Source organism: Gigantopelta aegis, chromosome 2, assembly GCF_016097555.1.
Source record: "Gigantopelta aegis isolate Gae_Host chromosome 2, Gae_host_genome, whole genome shotgun sequence".
Classification (NCBI taxonomy): domain Eukaryota; kingdom Metazoa; phylum Mollusca; class Gastropoda; order Neomphalida; family Peltospiridae; genus Gigantopelta; species Gigantopelta aegis.
The window spans coordinates 42,191,754-42,197,753 of NC_054700.1; positions in this window are offsets into that span (position 1 = coordinate 42,191,754).

Consider the following 6,000-nt stretch of genomic DNA (forward strand, 5'->3'; position numbering starts at 1 on the left):
AAATTTCTTCGTATGGATGAAATAGCAAATCATTTTATTCATAAAATACTAATTTGTCTAATTTTGCATTAATGATGACATCAATAGGTAAATATGAGAAAATGCTTTTGAAAAACAAATGCTAGTAAATATTGAAAGAAAACATAATTCAAAGTTAATATATATTTTAATAAAAATAAAAGAAACAAAGCAGACAGTGGATTGATGATTTTATTAATGTTATATTTATAAAGAGGAAAAGTAAAGTAAAAAACAACGCCACTAAAGCACATTGATTTTGTATCTTATCATTGGCTATTGGACGTCAAACATATGGTCATTTTGACAGTTTTTTTAGAGGAAACCCACTGTCGCCATATAGGCTACTCTTTTATGACAGGCAGCAAGGGATCTTTTATTTGCACTTCCCACAGGCAGGATAGCACAAACCATGGCCTTTGTCGAACCAGTTATGGATCACTGGTCGGTGCAAGTGGTTTACACCTACCCATTGAGCCTTGCGGAGCACTCACTCAGGATTTGGAGTCGGTATCTGGATTAAAAATCCCATGCGTCAACTGGGATCCGAACCCAGTACCTACCAGACTGTAGACTGATGGCCTAACCACGACGCCACCGAGGCCGGTTTATAAAGAGGAAGACATTTTCTCTTCTCTTCCTTTTCCTTCCTGGACATGTTTATCCTCGGATAACTGGCTTCAGAATGAAATAGTGTGCAATAATTTGACAAAGTGCCATCAACGACACAGTAGAAACCTTCAATAAATATCTACACATGTTTGATTCTGTCAATATATTGTGTCAATCAAAAACTTGCTTCAATATCACACACTAATGATCAATAATATTGTCAATTTTTATAATTGACAATATTATTGTCAATAAAATTGATCGTGTATGGGCTGCTTAAGACTATATATCAAAATTACCAAAAGTTTGACATTCAGTAGCCGATGTTTTTGTTCTGCTCTATATAAAGATAAAAAATGTAACTTGTGCCACCCCACTAGAAGCTTTGCATACGTCCCCAACCCTCCAGATATCGTGCCAATTCCACAGGCCCAATAGGCCATATATATATAAGCTATGTGCTATGGGCCTGTATCTTTAATCTCTTTGATAATGAATCCATGTTTAAAGAAGAAAAACAATTTAGAAACAAAATAGCCACACTGGCAGTATTTTATTTTATGAATGCAAATGAAATAGGCTTTCGTGGGTTTTTTTTTAAGTACGTAACTCCCCTTCTCCTAACTTATATGTATGTTTTAAACTGAATACTGTTTATAATTGTTTTCGTATCCAAGAGTATAGCCAGTGCCCCAAAACAAAGACAAAGAAAATGTCATTATATGTTATTGTTCTCAAAACACTGGCGTGTGACCGTCTTTCAAACTTTCACAACTGGATTTTTTAAAATTTCAGTTTCATAAATTCATTGCAACGTGATCCGAGACTTTTGTATGTTTATCTACCAGGGGCGGAAGAATGTATCATGCCTGTGCTAATATTATATAAGTAGACATAGCATCAATAAATTGTAATTCCCCCACTGAATATGTTTAAAATTAAATCTGTAAACTTTGAAAATTGGAACTAATAATGATTGTGTATATGTGAGAAACAATATGTAATCCTCATCAATGCACCCACTTCAGTAAAATGAACTCAACCACGTGACCTAGATTTTACAACATTATCTGATACGACACAACGCTAAAAACGTGACAAATAAAAAGTGAGCCTTGTTGTAGCTAGTAATAAAACATTAAGTATCAACAATGCAACATGTTTTGAACAGTATTTCATATTATTTGATTGTATTTTGTAGCTTTATAAGAAGCAGTTCATTATTGAATAGTAGACTGTCACCCGGACATGCAAATGGCGCTTATGCATACCGCGAGGCATATCTGTCGAACAAAATTGGTTGAAAGAATGTTTGGTGACTAAAAATCGACATTAAAAAAGTTTCTTAATTTTTTTTGCCAAGTCGAAAATTCTTTTGCCATTTTTTATTATTTTTCGTAATTTGCGATTCTGACGAACAACAGGGCGAGCCCTGCAAATGACCAATATCGCACGTGAGTTGCGAACAACAAACTCGTCATTTACCATGTTTTTGTTAGTGACGTTTTGAGATTCTAAATACTTTGGGAAATTCCGTTAGTTTTTCAAAGATTTGTTAATGGAACACAAACAATCATTAACATTGGATGCTTTTTAAATAATTTCTCGAAATTATGTATTTTGGTTCATGACACTGATAATTTATTTCTCGGAAATATCCGTAAAGTCATCGTCCAAGGAAAGTCCCGAAGTACAGTAAAAAACGTACCAGTACGTACCACGACAGAAAAAAAATACCAGTACACCGGTAATACCGCACACCTCTATGCTACAGGCTACACAAAAGTTAAAAGTTTGTTTTGTTTAATGATACCACTAAAGCACTTTGATTTATTAATCAATGGCTATTGGATGTAATACTTTTGGTAAAAAAAATTATGTATAACCTTAGAGAGGAAATTCACTACATTTTTTCATTACTAGCAAGGGATCTTTTATATGCACCATCCCACAGACAGGATGACACATACCATGGACTCGGATATATATCAGTTGTGGTGCACTGGCTGGAACAAAAAAAAGCCAATGATGATCAATTCCAGATCGACCATACATCAGGCAATTGATTTACCACTGGACTACATCGGCCCCTAGGCTAAACAAATAAGACATGAGAAGTTGGTTTTTAGACCTATTTTCAAAACCTAACCAAGTGTTCTGATCATCGGAAAATGGGGATAGTATCAAAGCATGGGTGTTAAGAAAACTAGTCGATTGGCTGGAAGTTGGACTGCATTGATATTTCACAAAGTGAACACAGAGAGACAAGTTATTTTTTATTTCATAACTTCCTTTAGAAATCATAATATTGAGAGATAAAATATGTTCATGTTTCTTCATTTCATTCCTGTTTTACATGAAATGTTTATATTACAAAGTTAATTTTATTTTGTTTTATTTAAACATTTTAAAATAAGCTTATTCTTGTATGTAGTCAGACAAGTTGTTAATATTACGTGCCTTTACTTTGTTACTTTTAAGATAATCATCATGAATTACCATAATTTGTTTATTTATACTTGAATGTCAGTGGTTTTTTATGGGGAAAAGTGTTCACAAAATGTGTGACAAAAATAATAAAGAAAGTTTTATTTATATTTTTGGGGATATATTTACTTCAGTAGGTCATATTTATATATACAAATCTGTTCCCAGTATGCACCTTTAAAACAAAAATTATCACAATGCTGTGATAACATTAGTTTGCAATGGCACTTGACTTCTTTTGCAAAACTGTCTGAATTTCAAGGTCTTCTTTTATATGTACTTTCCCACAGACATGATGTTACATATTACGGTCAGTGATTTTACCAATCATAATGCATTGGTTGGAACCCGAAAACCCTGAGTCACTGACACCAACTCGGTGTACTTTAGAATATCACTCTACCAGTGAGCTACATCTCAAACATGATATAGTGAAACCTCTCAAAACCGGACCCTCTGTAAACCAGAATTCTCTAAAACCCAGACCTCTTTCAGTCCCTTTTTAAACATCAAAACAAGACGGAATCTCTCTATAAACCAGATACCCCTTAAAACCAGATATTTTACTTTTCCAGTTTAGGTGTTTCACTGTATTAAACTTTACTCTGATCTTAACTGGAAGACCACATAGATGGATAAGATGCAATTAATTTATTCTAGACCCTAGTTTTTAAACACTATGACATATTTTTCACTATTAGAGCCATTTATGATTACTAAAATCAAACGTTACTTATATTTTATTGTTTAGATTATTCATTTTTATACAACTGAAGTGTTTCCAGTCATCCTGATGTTTCTAATACCACAAAATGCATTTTTCTTATGTTTAAAAACACACATGCGTCTCAAAAGTAACAGTGATGGAGTTGTGTTTTAGTCTATTTTTAAGGGTACTGTAAACCGTGAAAAAAATGCGTGTATAAATTTCGCATCGTTCGCGTCCAACCGTATGTCGCGAAATTAATACGCACGCACTATTTTCCAATTTGAAGTGTGCTTAAAGTAATTTGTTTTGTTTTGAAATATTTTATTGAGAATAAAATTCACAAAAAGATTCACTCAACAGGCACAGCCTATACACGAGCTCTCCTTGATGGCGACTAATCGTTAATTGTTTTATGTAACTTCAATCGATGGCGACTAATCGTTTATTGTTTTATCTACCAAAGGGTGTTAACAGTTAACAACTGAAGCTGTGAGTTGTGATTCTAATACAGGTAAGGTGGGTAGGGCCTAATCCCCTCTACAGACTCTGTACCAGGCACAATTGCTTGATGTAGGATAACAGAATATTGATTTACAGACAGTAACTTTATAACAATTACAGTGAGCTGTCTTTATCCACTTTTTTTTTTTTTTTTAGTTGTCAACGGTTGTTTGCGAAATTTACACGTCGCAAATATGTACTAAGGTATACATTCGTGAAAAAAACACGTCGCAATATTAATACGGTTTACAGTATTTCAATGTCACAGACTCTTGTTTCACTCGGTTGTATCCAAATTTGTTATAGGTTTGTAAATTAACCAAACTTAGTGTCTATTTTTACAGGTTGAAACTAGGGTCTAGGTGAAAAATATGCCTTAGTGTTTAAAAACTAAGCTCTGTCCCTTTAAAGTGCTGTGCCAGATGTGTGATGTATTGAGCTATATCAATCAAGATATTATTTAATATGATTAGAATTTTTTTTTTTTAAATGTAAAAAGATTATATACCGGTATATTTTCCATTTAAAAATATTCCCCTGAAAAACAGAACCAGCTGAATTCGTTTCAGGAATTTCCGTAAGATTTGATCCGTGACGTCACGAAGGGAACTCCTTTTGATAGTCAGCGCCATTGTTCATTGCTTCTTTTGTGTTTATTATGGTTAAACGGCGTGTTGTTGGCGGCTGTAGCAATACAAAAGCCGATAAATTTAGTCTTCACGCATTTCCTAGTAATGTTGCTGCGAGAAAGCTGTGTGTGAATTTGATGAAAACAACATGGAAATACTGGACAGGAAGAAAATGCCGGAGACACTTTAGTTTCGATTCGTCCGAACTGGCTTGTCGGCTTAAGCGAGATATGGGAATACCATGTGTTATGGGTTTTTTAAAAAGATGCCGTACCAACAATTTTTCTGCGACACAAAACAAATGACAACAAGCCGACGCCATCCACACTGAAACGACCTTGGGGTGCATATTGTCAATGTCCCAAATTGCGTTATGCTTTCAACTACGGTCAATTTGTTTTCTCATGCACGGTTCGTGCAATCATCGAGATCCGATTTGTTGTCGTTTGCATCTCGTTCATTTGTGAGATTTTTCTTTACAGTTCAAGAACATTAAAACAATAAAGTACAGACAAGTAAGTATCTATAGCCTAGTCCGTCCCATCCTACAAAAATGTAGGGTTTTTTTGTAAAAAAAAAGAAAAAAAAAAAAGATGCTAATTTTGTATGCATCTTAGAAAACAATCGGCTCAGAAATAAATGACTTTTCATAGTAGGGAAAAAAGGCATTCCCTGTAAAACAAGACTATAAATACATTAAATTAATTTTACTATACCTCCCACAGAGAAAACCTTTTTTCATACTATGGAATGTGCTATAAGTTATTTATTTCTGAGCAGACTGTTTTCACAACTGCACACAAAAAAATAGTATTGTTTTGTTATTTCCAAAACACTTTTACTTTTTTTTTTACGTCAAACTAAACTGAAATTATTCACACAAAAAAACATCTTCATAGATGGATGGGACAGGCTAAAAGTTGTTTTTGTTTATTTTTTAAAATTAAAATAAGTTATTTATTTCTGAGCAGACTGTTTTCACAACTGCACAAAAAAGATAGTATTGTTTTGTTATTTCCAAAACACTTTCACTTTTTTTTTTTT